General features: G+C 46.9%; 1 protein-coding gene across 9 annotated transcripts in view; it reads left to right on the top strand.

The window, feature by feature from the left end:
* dlg3 (discs large MAGUK scaffold protein 3) overlaps positions 1–14576 on the top strand; it is a 418354-nt gene that overhangs the window by 337831 nt on the left and 65947 nt on the right. The window contains exon 1 of one of the 9 annotated variants that reach the window (XM_033030631.1): positions 7425–8040. The exons of the other annotated variants lie outside the window; for them this stretch is intronic. The gene's annotated coding sequence lies outside the window, so the exon portion shown is untranslated. Of the gene's footprint in view, positions 1–7424; positions 8041–14576 lie in introns of those variants that run through there. 9 annotated transcript variants of the gene reach the window in all.

Raw genomic sequence — 14576 nt, 5'->3', positions numbered from 1 at the left:
GTATGGTTCCTTGAAAGTCGAGTCGCAGGTAGATAAGGTGGTCAAAAAGGCTTTTTGGCACATTAGCCTTTACCAGTCAAAGTATTGAGTATAAAAGTTGGGAGGTCATGTTATAGTTGTATAAGACGTTGGTGAGACCACATTTAGAATATTGCGTTCAGTTCTGTGCTCCATGTTGTAGGAAAGATGTTGTCTAGCTGGAAAGGATACAGAGAAGATTTACAAGGATGTTGCCAGGACTAGAGGGAACTATAGGGAGGGATTGAGTAGGCTGGGATTCTATTTTCATTGGAGTGCAGGAGGATGAGGGGTGATCTTATAGAGGTGTATAAAATCATGAGATGAATAGATCGGGTAGATGCACAGAGTCTTGTGCCAAGAGTAGATGAATCAAAGACCAGAAGAGCAAGGTTTAAAGTGAAGGGGAAAAGATTTTATAGGAATTTCAGGGGTAAGTACTTCACACAAAGGGCGGTGGTTGTAAGGAACAAATTGCCAGAGGAGGTAGTTGAGGCTGGGACTATCCTAATGTTTGAGAATCATTTAGACAGGTACATGGATAGGACAGGTTTGGAGCGATATGGACCAAACACAAGCAGGTGGGACTAGTGTAGCTGGGACGTGTTGGCCGATGTGGGAAAGTTGGGCTGAAGGGGCTGTTCCCACGTTGTATCACTCTGTGACTCTGAGCAAATTCATAAGTGCTAGAAGAATAAATGACTGGAAATGATTATAGGAGGGCAGCTAATCATATAGGTATGATGAACCAAATAGAGTCCCTCTTCTCTGACACCACTATCATCAATATTTCCTTGCAGCTTCTGATAACACTTAAGGTTATTGGCAAAGCATTATATTTTTGCCTTCTATTTGCAGACATATAAATCTGGCCACCTGCCCTACATCCCAATCATTGACGGAGAGAGAGAGAGAGAGAGAGAGAGAGAGAGAGAGAGAGAGAGAGAGAGAGAGAGAGAGAGAGAGAGAGAGAGAGCATATGTTCATAGAAATGCAGGTTTCTTATTTGAGTCGCTCCAACATTGTCAGAATTGCCTGTGAAGATGAAGTATAATGATCCATGGCATGTGACAGTATAGATTTTAGATTGGTTGGAGATGAAAGCCACGTGGCAATGCAAAGACTAACGGGTAGCTGTTCTTCCTTGTCTACTTCCACGAGCTCCTCCTCACCAGTTTGTTTTTACTCATAGAGTAAACACTTCTCAGTCTTGCTAACTATTTGACGTTGGTAAGCAGGTTCAAGGGAATTAAGAAATGCTATCATACTCCAATCTACACATAGCGTTGTCAATCTGCCTACACTAAGTATTCAGGTAAAAAGGCTGTAATCATTTTGGGAACTGCTAATATTAATGAGCAATCTCTTGACTATACAATGGTCCCTACATGTCATGAACTGAGTGTCAGAGACCAGGGTGTTTATTTAAAAAGGTTTTATGGTATGATGTCATACTCTTGTCCCTTGAGATCACACAGCACCTGGTTCTTGTCCCACTACACCAGGGCTCCATTATGTGAACACTCGATAAGTAAAGTCCCTTTCTGAATGGGGTCAAAGAGTCATTTTGGCAATAAAAAGGATGCCATTCAGCTCATCAAATCTATACCTTCTTTGTAGACCAATCCAGTCAAGACTGATTTTTCTGTGTTCACCCCTTTGTGCTGCAAATATATTTCTGTCATGCCTTTCCAATTTCCTTTGAAATCATTGACTAATAAATGCATTTTTTCTATAGACTATTTTTATATGGGTGTTAACTAATCTGTGTAGAAAAAGTGTAAATAGGAATACAATAGATTCAGATTGAATTCATTAATCAGATAGTGTAATTAGAACATAGAACAGTGCAGCACAAGAACAGGCCCTTCAGCCTACAATGTCCGTGCCGAACATGATGCCAAGAGCAATTCTTATCTGCCTGCACATAATCTATATCCTTCCATTATCATTATCCATTCATATCCATGTGCCTATTCAAATGTTTCTTAAATACCACTATCATATCTGCCTCAACCACCACCCCCTGCATAGTGTTCCAGGCACTCACCACCCTCAGCATAAAAAACTTGCCCCGTATGTAAACAACTGAGTCATACAATCTAAAATCCAAGATCATCTTTAATCAGCATTCAAACTACAGTGGTACAGCAGATTGTTAGTTGTCAGAGCATCAGAACCGCTTCCAAGACTGAGCAGTACAGGAAGTGGGTGTTAATATAAATCGTACAGTAGGGTGGGGTTAGTGATGCTATTCTACTGGTTGTCATGCATAAACCAATCTACATCCTTCCCCTTAAAGAGTGAGTATAGTGAGCACACATGTCATAAGAATTTAAACATATTCGCCATATCTATCAGGCGGTTTACTAATACGGCCCGAACGCGTACGAGCCAAGCCCTCTCCCCCTTTGCCAGAAAGATTAAAGGGAGGTGGAGAACCAGGAAGCGAGAACGCAGCAGGGGATACCCGTGGTGGCTGACAGGGGGAGCATGCAGGAGATATAATTCTGTGGTTAGTCATAGCCGCTGGTCGTGGAGGGGTACGGGACATGCTGGGGCTGGTGGAAGGTACGGCAGCAAACGGCTGGAACTGAAGTGGTGGAGCATAAGGACCGGCTGGTGGTGGATGTGGTTCCTTCACGGCAAGCAAGTGTTGGCGGCTCCTGCGGTATATGGTACCATCATAATCCACAAGGTAGGATCGAGGTTCTTCAGCCAGGCCGACAACACTACCCAGATGGGATTGTCCCATGGAAGCTTGTAAACGAATGACTTGGCCCGGTAGTAGAGGCTTGAGTGGTTTGCTGGACTTGTCATGCGACCGTTTCTGAATGTTGTGTTTCTCCTGGATACACTTTTGGATTGTAGCTGGCTTCAGCACCTGTGGCATCAGCTTCTGCTGGGCCATCTGAATCGGAGGTCTCATTGTTCTGGACATCAGTCGCTGGGCCGACGAGCCCAGGGTTCCATCTCTAGCAATGTTCCTGAGATTTAAGAGATCGAGGTACACGTCTGAATTGGCGAGGTGTGCGCGTTCCATTAGATGTTTTGCGCTTCTGACAATTTGTTCAACAAGCCCGTTGTTCTGTGGGTATTCAGGGCTGCTCGTGACATGGTGGAAATTCCATCGGTTGGCAAAGAGCTTGAGAGCGTGGCTGGTAAATTGTCTTCCGTTGTCGGTCTGCAAACGGGCGGGTGCGCCAAATGTGGAAAAGTGTTTCTTTAGCTTTTGAATTACCATTTCTGATGCGATGGAGGTCAGTAGGTCGAGTTCGAACCAGTTAGAATAAGAGTCGACCAGGACAAGATAGTGTTTACCGTGCCATTGGAAAATGTCTGCCGCCAGCGATGTCCAGGGCAGAGCTGGTGGAGGTTGCTGCAGTAAGGGCTGTCTCTGCTGGTGTGGTGCAAGGCTGGGCAGGAGGCTGTACTGTCCCATATGTCCTTGGTCATCCCAGGCCAGTAGAACAGGTTCTGTGCGTGGGCCAGCGTCAACTCCTGGGTGACTGCTGTGTGCCTCTTTGTAGTATTCGTCATGTAACAATGAGGGGATCACGACCCTGTGGCCCTTAACTATGACACCATCCTGTATTACCAGTTCATCGTGGACTAAGAAGAACGACTGCACCTCTGTTGGTACATTGGATTGTCTGTCTGGCCAACCTCTTTTGATCAGGGATGAAAGTATCTGGAGAGTTGCGTCGGCGGCTGTATGTTCGGCTAGGCGACGCAGTTGTTTTGTAGGAACAAAGTCATGGTTATCATGCATAAACCAATCTACACCGCTCCTCTCACCTTAAAACTATGCCCTCTAGTATTTGATTTTTCCATCCTGTGACAAAGATTTTGACTGTCTATCTTATCTATGCTTCTCATAATTTTATATACTTCTATCAGGAATTGTAGAAGAGATTATTGCAAGAACAGAACAGCACAGGAACAGGCCCTTCGGCCCACCCTTTTCACTTGACAAGAGTGCTTGGATAGAGTGGATGTGGAGAAGATGTTTCCATTAGTAGGAGAGTCTAGGACTAGAGGCCATAGCCTCAGATTAAAGGACGTTCCTTTAAGAAGATGAGGAGAAAGTTATTTAGTCAGAGGGTGGTGAATCTGTGTCACAGAAGGCTGTGGAGGCCATCCATGGATATTTTAAAGGCAGAGATAGATAGATTCTTGATTAGTATGGGTGTCAGGAGTTATGGGGAGAAGGCAGGAGAATGGTGTTCGCAGGGAGAGATAGATCAGCCATGATTGAATGCCGGAGTAGACTTGATGGGCTGAATGGCCTATTTCTGCTCCTATTACTTACGGCTTTATGACCGTGACAAATGATGAATATATGGACAGCCACATTCCAACGTTCTTGAGTGATGCTGTTATTTAAGAGGTGCTGCCATGAGGCCATCTCTCTGTGTTTCTGATAAAAGAGTGCGTGGTCATAACAAGGATTTTCTCAGAACGAGAATCAATGAAGTTTGATTTTCCTACTCCTTGCCTTATCACATCTTGCCAGAGGATTTCACCTTTTCTGACCCTGGCATTAACCTTCACCCTCAAGTTTCGTCTGGTGGGAAAGCCACAAACACTTCCCCACTCAGACCCACAGATAACAGACAAGCCCTGATAAGTTCACCGAGCCTTAACTGTGCCTGTGCAGATTTTGCAGATATATTTTGCAGATATACTTTGCAGATGTTGCCACTCAGAAATTGTATCCTGCAGGAATAATGCTGGACATTAGCAGGTGGATTTAATTGCCCAACAGATTACAAGACAGGCAGCCAATGATAAAATCACCCATTTTGTAATTCTATGCAATTTATTTATAACTGTATGAGGAATAGGAATATTGGCCCCTCAAACCCATTCATCGTTCAATAAAACCACGTCTTGATTAACTTTCAGAAAGCCACCAGCTGTTTTTGAATACTTTGGGTAATGTTCTTCCCATTTCTAAATATTGTGCATGAGTACAAAATGACAGTGCCTGTGCCAAATATGATGGCAATACCACACATAACCCATAAACCTCTATTCCCTGCATATCCATATGCCTATCTAAAAGTCTCTTAAATGCCACTATCATGTCCGCATCAACTACCACCTCCCGCAGTGTATTCCAGGCACTCCCCATCCTCTCTGTAAAAAAGACATGATCCCACACATCTCCTTTAAACTTTGCCCCTCCCGCCTTAAAGTGTTTGCAATGTGATTATAAGTTCATAAATCATAGGAGCAGAATTAGGCCATTCGGCCCATCGAGTCTTCATTGCCATTCAGTCACGGTTGATCTATCTAACTTCATGCTGAAACTAAAGGGCCTGTCCCATGAACATGCGACTGCATGCGGCAAGCGCGACCTAACGTGGTCGCTTGAGCCGTATGACCTCGCGGGGCCGGTCCCACTTCGATCGCCGGAGCCGTATAGAGTTGTGCGGAGCTGGTCCCGACATCGCACGGGGCTCCGGAAAATTGAGTGTTCAAATATTCCGCGCGGCAACTGCCTGCCGGCCCGCAGCCACCTCGACGCCGTACGCAACGTCTTGACGCAGTACATCACGCGCGAACTTCCCGCGGACTTCGCTCGAACTTCACGTCAATCACTCGACCTCCGCTTCTGGTTTGGTCACGCTCACCGCATGCAATCGCATGCTGGTGGGACTGACTCTCTACGGGGAATCACTCGACCTCCGTGCAACCCCCGCTTCCGGTTTGGTCGCGCTTGCCGCATGCTCGTGGGACAGGCCCTTAACTCTCTTTCATGTGCTGCATGACCTTCTGAGTGTTTCCAGCATACACCATAGGGAGGTTACATGGCAGTTGAGTGACCCGTACTGTTGCCATGCAACGCCAACTGGAGTACACGAGGTGAACTGCAGATAACCATTTACTATGGCTGCCAGCACAGCGGGCCCTTCTGTCCCAGCATCCGGACCACGCTGACTGGTTCCACACTCGTGGATCCCGGGCCATCTATCCCCGCGGCCGGGTGTTGGGGGGGGGGGGGAGGAGGAGGAGGAGGAGGTTGGGGTGTCAGTGCAGTGCAGTCAGTGACTCTGAGTGGGCGGAGGGACCAGACTGTCCCCAACAATGCTGCAGCTGATGGGGACGTTGCGGGGTTTTCGTCCCCGTGTGTCCGCTGCCCGGAGCTGCGGCCCCGCTCCACCCGGCCTCGTGTGTGGCAGCTGCCGACCCACAGCCCGTGACAGTGCGGACCACAGGGGGAGAGGGGCGGAGGGCGGTCGTGGCCAGATAGCGCTGACCCCGGGGGGAGAGTGGGGGCTGTCCCGAGGGATGCGCTCCTTTGGCCGCTTACACCTTGGTGCTCGGGTTCAGAGCAGATACTTGAGCATTTGTTTCTCAGTCACCCTCCACAATTATTTACAGCGCAAAAATTGCCCATCTCCGCGGTTTTTAACAGGTAAGAAAGTACACGTTTCATGTGTTAACAGTGTATGCCGGAGGCTGCCATGTCCTCCAGACGGGTTGAGCTGCTCCGTGCGTCACGCCCTTTGACCTGATGACCTTACGTTCAACCCCCCCCCCCCCCATTTTTACTTCAGATTTCCAGCAGCTTCATGTTTTTGATTTTCCCAGGTGAGGTGGAAGATCGTGATGGATGGCAGAACGCTGGCTGCCCTCATATGTTCTTGTGTTTTACCCGTAAACACGCGGCTCTCTGGGCCATGTGAACGAACAGCACCGGTTCTAGAGCACCTGGGGCAGGGTTCTGGAGCACCCGGGACGGGGTTCTAGAGCACCCGGGGCGGGGTTCTGGAGCACCCGGGCCGGGGTTCTGGAGCACCCGGGGCTGGGTTCTAGAGCACCCGGGCTGGGTTCTGGAGCACCCGGGGCTGAGTTCTGGAGCACCCGGGGCTGGGTTCTAGAGCACCCGGGCTGGGTTCTGGAGCACCCGGGGCCGGGTTCTGGAGCACCCGGGGCGGGGCTCTAGAGCACCTGGGGCTGGGTTCTGGAGCACCCGGGGCTGGGTTCTAGAGCACCCGGGTCTGGGTTCTGGAGCACCCGGGGCGGGGTTCTGGAGCACCCGGGGCTGGGTTCTGGAGCACCCGGGGCTGGGTTCTAGAGCACCCGGGGCGGGGTTCTGGAGCACCCGGGTCGGGGTTCTGGTGCACCCGGGGCTGGGTTCTGGAGCACCCGGGGCTGGGTTCTAGAGCACCCGGGGCTGGGTTCTAGAGCACCCGGGGCGGGGTTCTGGTGCACCCGGGGCTGGGTTCTGGAGCACCCGTGTCGGGGTTCTGGAGCACCCGGGGCGGGGTTTTAGGTGCAAATGTCCTGCCAGAATGTATGAAGTGCAGGAATCGATGTGACATTGGTGCAGCCGCCGTGAATTGTCAGCAATGAGAGACTTCCTGAGGTATTGGGAGGAGCTGTTCAAGGCGCGGATTACATTGGCTGGCTGTGTAGAGAGCCAGGTTGTGTTTTTACCTTTTTTTTGATTCTCACAAACCAGTTTGCACTTCGCCGAGCAGGAAAGTCAATGATTGACTTGCGCGGCCTCGCCTGGTTCACCCAAGGTGGAGGCTGAAGTGGATCTCTTGCAACCACAGCGCGCAGTGGAACTGCCCCATAGACACCACGGAGTGGAGCGGGCACGGGCTGCGGGGCATCCGGCTGCTCCCCTGCCTCTGAGCGGGTTGTTGGGGGAAGCTGTTCAACCTTCAGCTGGGCTCTGCCTGCATCGGACCGAGGCTTCAAGCCTTGTGCTGAGTTGCTGTTTGCGTCACCGCAGTCTTATAGAGTGGGCAGGTCACAGCCGAGGCAGAACAAAGTCGCAAACAGCCCAGCTTTTTATCCTTCCCTGAGCAGCTCAAATTCCAGCCGCCCGCGGGCAGAAGCAGGGGGAGGGAGAAGGAAGTGATCGCAGAAGCCGGGAGCCCAATCTGGGGTGATGTGTGCGTGGATGTGGGAGTCTCTTCATCCTCCCACGGTGCTGTCCCAGCGCAATTCAAACTTGCAGGCAGTTCCACAGTAACCTGAGCGTTGCTGACACTTGAAGAGGTGGGTGTTTTCTCGCTAATCCTGTGGGGGAAGTGTGGTGTGGAGGCTGAAGATCCTTTTTTCAGCAACGTTTAATTCTGCAGCAGCTGGTGGGGCCTTTGTTTTAGGGATTTGCCTCTTGGAAGCGGCTGGCCACGAGATGTTTTGGGAGATGTCGGTGGTGGGGGAATCGTTCGGCTGAGCCCAGAACACATTAAAGACGTGTCATTTACCAACATGATCACAATGATTCCAGACGAAATGTGTAGGAAGGAATTGCAGATGCTTGTTTAAACCAAAGATAGACACAAAATGCTGGAGTAACTCAACGGGAAAGGCAGCATCTCTAGAGAGAAGGAACGGGTAACGTTTCGGGTCGAGACCCTTCTTCAGACTAAGGTCTCTACCCGGAATATCACCCATTCCTGCTCTCCATAGACGCTGCCTGTCCCACTGAGTTACTCTAGCATTTTATGCCGATAATGATTTCAGATTTGGATACTTAATGAATGGCAGACTTTCCATTCAGTGCAACCTCATGCGATTCCTCTCATACGTAACGTTGCTTCGAGTTACTAAATTATTGCACGCACCCCGCACCTCCAGCGGGTTAGTTGGCACGGCTTGTGGATGCCGATCTCTGGCAGGTGCCCGAGGGGAGGAAAACCAGTCACTTTGGGGTTCCCCTGAGATTCCAGAGTGCCGACCCTCCGCAGCCTGTTTAGGGGTACTGGGAGCGGCACCTGTTTGTCCTTCTGCAGTCAACTCTACCACAAAACAGAAATAAATTCACAACCGCATCTAAAGAATGGGACGTATCTAAACGCGTGTGTGTGTGAGAGAGAGGAGGAAGACAGGGGTTCCGCAAAGGAAAAAAAAACCCTGCGGAGGCAGTAAATCTGAAATAAAAAGAGTCAATTCTGGAACGACAGCGCGTCAGGCAGTATCTGAGGAGATGACCTTTCATCTAAGGTAGACAAAAATGCTGGAGAAACTCAGCGGGCGAGGCAGCATCTATGGAGCGAAAGAAAGAGGCAACGTTTCGGGCCGAAACCCTTCTTCTAGACAGACACATAGAAAATAGGTGCAGGAGGAGGCCATTCGGCCCTTCGAGCCAGCACCGCCATTCATTGTGATCATGGCTGATCGTCCCCAATCAATAACGTGCCTGCCTTCTCCCCATATCCCTTGATTCCACTAGCCCCAAGAGCTTGATCTCTCTTAAATCCATCCAGTGAGTTGGCCTCCACTGTACTCTGGCAGGGAATGCCACAAATTCACACACACCTTTATTCTGTTTTTGGTCATTGAAGAGGTAGATAATCTGCTGACATTCTCACTGACCAGTCATGAAGTTTGATTGTAATACTGTCAACCAGTGAATGCAGTTCGGTGAACGAGTGAGAATGCCTAAATATGATCAGTTTTATCCAGTTATCGAAGACCTTTATCCTGTTGTAAAGCTCACAGCCTTAGTAGTGCAGGCTTGACACTAGTTTAAGGCGTTGGTATAAAGTGTTGTTTGTAGCATTCTCGGGAGCCTGGTTAGATCTTAGATATTTTCTTATATCAGTTCTGGAAATGGTTACATTTAAGGGTGTGCTTCCACTTGCCAAATTCAAATTAGGTACAGGGAGAGAAACTAGACAAGGAGCCATGTCACACCCTAGTGAGCAAACATACAGACATTGCAATTAGAATGATATGTACATACTTCAGAGTTATCCTTGCTTTCTTCACTGAGTTCTCGATTTAAGCAAATTCACCAAGATTTGCAAACCCTGAATAAAGTTGGCCAAAAAGTTCTTGCCAGCACTAGCATGGACTTGTCCTTTTCTAACATTTGTTGCTGTCAAGAATCAGGTCGGGGACAACCTTGGTGTCCACCATCAATAAGTTGTCAAACTAGTTTAAACTCATTTTTACAAGCCAGTAAACCAGGATATGCACTTATATCCTATGCACTTATATCATTCTGTTTTTATCATTTTTAGAGAAAATGAGAATGTCCAAAGCCCTCCCATTGGGTTAAAATAAAAGTTAAGACACCATCAACTTTTTAGAATAAAAAACACTTTAAAAAAAAAAAAAAAAAAAATAGTTATTAGAATGAGAAACTACATATACGTCCGAGAATTATATACATATCCAGAATTAGTCCATGTGACCCATCAAATTCAGCCATTCAGGCAAAACTGGATCTAGATTATGCCCAATCTTTAATAATTATCTTGCACTCAACAAAGATGGGGTTTCAAGGCTTTTTCAGAGTGAAAATACATCATCAGTTCATGGATTATAGTGGGAAAGGCTGCAAAATCAAACGCCCAGTAGAGGAGCAGGGAATCACAGGCAGTCGCTTCTGAATTTCTGTGTCGCCTCGAGATGTTGCTAACAACTTCAGTGTTGCGAAACAACACATGTAAACTGCACTACACCTGTAAACTGCACTACACCTGTAAACTGCACTACACCTGTAAACTGCACTACACCTGTAAACTGCACCACACCTGTAAACTGCACTACACCTGTAAACTGCACTACACCTGTAAACTGCACTACACCTGTAAACTGCACCACACCTGTAAACTGCACCACACCTGTAAACTGCACTACACCTGTAAACTGCACTACACCTGTAAACTGCACTACACCTGTAAACTGCACTACACCTGTAAACTGCACTACACCTGTAAACTGCACCACACCTGTAAACTGCACTACACCTGTAAACTGCACTACACCTGTAAACTGCACCACACCTGTAAACTGCACTACACCTGTAAACTGCACTACACCTGTAAACTGCACCACACCTGTAAACTGCACTACACCTGTAAACTGCATTGTACCTGTAAACTAAGGGCTAGCAACTTTTAGTCGTCCTCCAACATTTTAAGCTTCAAAAAGCCCGAGCCAATGAGTTACCATTTAAAATAACTGAATGCTTCTATTTTAACTTCCTTTGGTTTACATCTGCAAGGAAGGGTCTATGTTATTGAGGTGGTTACTTTTGCTGATATGGTCTAACATGATATTTATTGTCTTTGGTCTGTGAGGAGGAACAAATTCCATGGCATGCAATAGCTATCTTTTAATCAGTCATCTGGTCAAGGTTGAATCCAGGGCAGTTATAGAGGAATCTCTGACTGTGATCTGTCATTCTCCTTGTGTATGGAAGTGATAACAGAGGACACCAAATATTAGTTTAATTTATTGTCATGTTTTACCATGGTACAGTGAAAAGCTTCTGCTGGGTGCTCACCAGTCAGAGGAAAGACAATGCATGATTACAATCGAGCCATCCATAGTGTACAGATACAACAGGTGTTTATTAAAAGGGATCAACTCGGGTAATGATAGGATTAGACCTAGGTAAAGTAGTCAAGTATAGCTAATTCTCACATGATAAAAATGCAAGCATAGTTAATTGTGGGGCGGCACAGTGGTGCAGCGGCAGAGTTGCTGCCTTACAGTGGCAGAGACCCAGGTTCGATCCTGACTACAGGTGCTGTCTGTACGGAGTTTGTGCGTTCTCCCCGTGACCATGTTGGTTTTCGTCAGGTGCTCCGGTTTCCTCCTACATTCCAAAGTCGTACATTAATAGTTCCTCGTGTAGATAGTGTATGTGATCGGTGGTTAGCGCTGACTCGAAGGTCCTGTTTCCATGCTGTATCTCTAAGCTAACTAGTTGGCGCTGGGTTGAAGGTCCTGTTTCCATGCTGTATCTCTAAACTAATCTAAGCCTAATTAAATTCATCAATGTAGCTGAGAGTGCTAATGGAAAATAATGCAGTAGATATGTATTCAGAGGGGAAACATGGCTGTAGTTGCAAGGGGGGGTTAAAATGATTAGCAATCGTGAGATCCAGAAAGCCTTGGCGGGTTAAGAGCAAGTGTTCAGTGAAACAGGTCCTCAAGTCTGTGCATGGTCTTGCTGATGTACAGGATGCCACATTGGGAACACCAAATGCAGTAGATGAGCTTAGAGGTGGTGATCCAAAAGGCCTTCGCAGGCTACGTGCTAGTGTTCGGTGAACCAGAAGGTCCCGGCACCTACTTTGCCTAGCATATTGCAGCTGGCGTTCTCCCAATATGACCTCCTGTATCTTGGTGAGATTGAGCGTAGATTCGGCGACTGTTTCGCTAAACACATTGCCTCAAGGCCTTCTGGATTTTGCTGTTGCTCCTCCTTTCTTCCTCCCCATTTGTTCCCCCATAACCCCCCCCCCCCCCATCATGTGCCTGACTTGGACTTAGAACTACTTCTCCCTTTCCACCTACATTCTTTCACAATTCGCAACGCTTCAATCTTTTTGTCTCACACCTTCTGTCTTTTCATCTCTGACCTTCGTCTGATTATCTGCCTTCAAAACCCCCCTCACTTGTCAACATATTACCTGCCAGGCTTTGTCCTGTCCCTCCTCACTTCCAGTTTTCTCCCGCTTCAATCAGACTGAAGGAAGGTCCCAACCCGAAACTTCACCGACCATGTTCTCCAGGGATGCTTCCTGACCCACTGAGCACTTTGCCTTTTTTTAAACTAGTGAATGAGTGTTTCTATGACCAGAGAGAAGAGTGATTTGTTTTCTTGGACCAATATGCACAAATTAATTTGGCTTGAGTATTAGGAGTATGGTTTTGACAAAATATTTCAGAATATAGTGGAAAATGGTAAGGATATCAGGGGATTTTTGTGGCACATTGGTGAAATGGTGGTCACTTGGCAGTTTTAATTAAAATCCTCCGGAGAACAAAATTAATGTAATTTCAGACACATTTGGGAAAGAGAGAAGATATAGAAGAGGTTCACCAGGATGATAACGGGAATGAGGGACTTGTGCTGAATGATTGAGTGTGGGCAGCACAGTGTAATTTGTTCCCTCTGACTAATGGGTGGGTGGCAAAATAAATGAAGAAAACCTTCATGCAAAGAGTTGCCAAGATCTGGAAGACACAGCAATTGAGGCCAGTTCATTAGCTATATTTAAGAGGGAGTTAGATGTGGCCTTTGTGGCTAAAGGGATCAGGGGGTATGGAGAGAACGCAGGTACAGGATACTGAGTTGGATGATCAGCCATGATCATATTGAATGGCGGTGCAGGCTCGAAGGGCCGAATGAACTACTCCTGCACCTATTTTCTATGTTTCTATGTAAAAGTATACGGATAGTTAAGGATTTCCAAAAGACAATAGGAAATGTAATTAAATAATTTGTTGGGTTGGGAACCTTGGGTGCCGATTAAATGCATATTTCCTCTGAAGAACCATAGCAAACGCGACAGACCAAGAGTCATCTATACTGAACATTGCTATGAATTAACTTTTAAAGTAGACTTTTGAGGATAAATTGGCGTTTAGAACTCAATATCGAAATATAGGACTTTAACAAATCCTTATGTAAGAAAAAATATCCATCTCTTAACAAGACATTTGCACTGTATTATGATCTGTTATGTGGCCCCAAGGTATAACTCTCACCGTAGTAAATTCTCTGTCATTAATCAAGCTATGCTTTACTATAACCTCTGCATACATTTTTTGCCATTGTAAGTGCTCGGTTATAACTCATGCTGTATCCTGATGGTGTTAATTATAACCCCTGCTGTATTATAATGTTCTTGATTACAACGTGTGCTGTTATAACACTTTGTTATTTCCCTTGCTGTTTCTGAGGTTCTTGGCTGTAGCTCACACTGCTTTACAAGGTTTTGAATTGTAATATCCTTTAGTGTAATAAAGGGGAAGCATTGCACTGTCACAGATGCTGTCTCTTGGGTGATGCAAGGGCGACATGGTGGTGCAGTGGTAGAGTTGCTGCTTTACAGTGCCAGAGACCCAGGTTCAATCCTGACCACAAGTGTTGTCTGTATGGAGCTTGTACGTTCTCCCCGTGACAGGGTTTTCCCTGGGTGCTCCGGTCTCCTCCCATACTCCAAAGACGTACAGGTTTGTACGATAATTGGCTTTGGTAAAATTGTAAATTGTCCCTAGTATGTAGGATAATGCAAGTGTACAAGGATCAATGGTCAGCATGGACTCGGTGGGCCGAAGGTCCTGTTTCTGTGCTGTATCTCTCTAAACTAAATAAGGTCTTATCTACCCTTGCTCGTGCCCATTTCAATTTCCAGGTGTTCTGAGAAAGAGCAATACCACGGCTAATGTCATCCTCAACCAACAGCAATGAAGACATTGTCAAACTGCTGATGACTAGTAGGTGGATATGTTGCATATGTCAGAGCATTCTGAATTTCCTTGTAGAAGCAAGGAACTGCAGATACAAAAAAAAAAGACAAAGTGCTGGAGTAACTTGGCGGGTCAGACAGGATCCCTGGAGAACATGGACAGGTGACCCTTCTTAGTCTGAGGAAGGATTCTGACCCGAAACGTCACTTATCCCTGTTTTCCTGGGATGTTACCTGACCCGTTGAATTACTCCAGCACTTTGTGTCTGAATTTCCATACCTATGTACTGCAACACAGAGATAAGTCATTTGTTGGACATCAGATGCACACAGCTTTTCAGCGCTGGCACTGGCCGTTGCATTTACAGGCAA

This window comes from Amblyraja radiata, chromosome 12 (genome assembly GCF_010909765.2).
Source record: "Amblyraja radiata isolate CabotCenter1 chromosome 12, sAmbRad1.1.pri, whole genome shotgun sequence".
NCBI classification, from domain to species: Eukaryota; Metazoa; Chordata; class Chondrichthyes; order Rajiformes; family Rajidae; genus Amblyraja; species Amblyraja radiata.
This window is presented reverse-complemented; position numbering and strand designations above follow the sequence as displayed.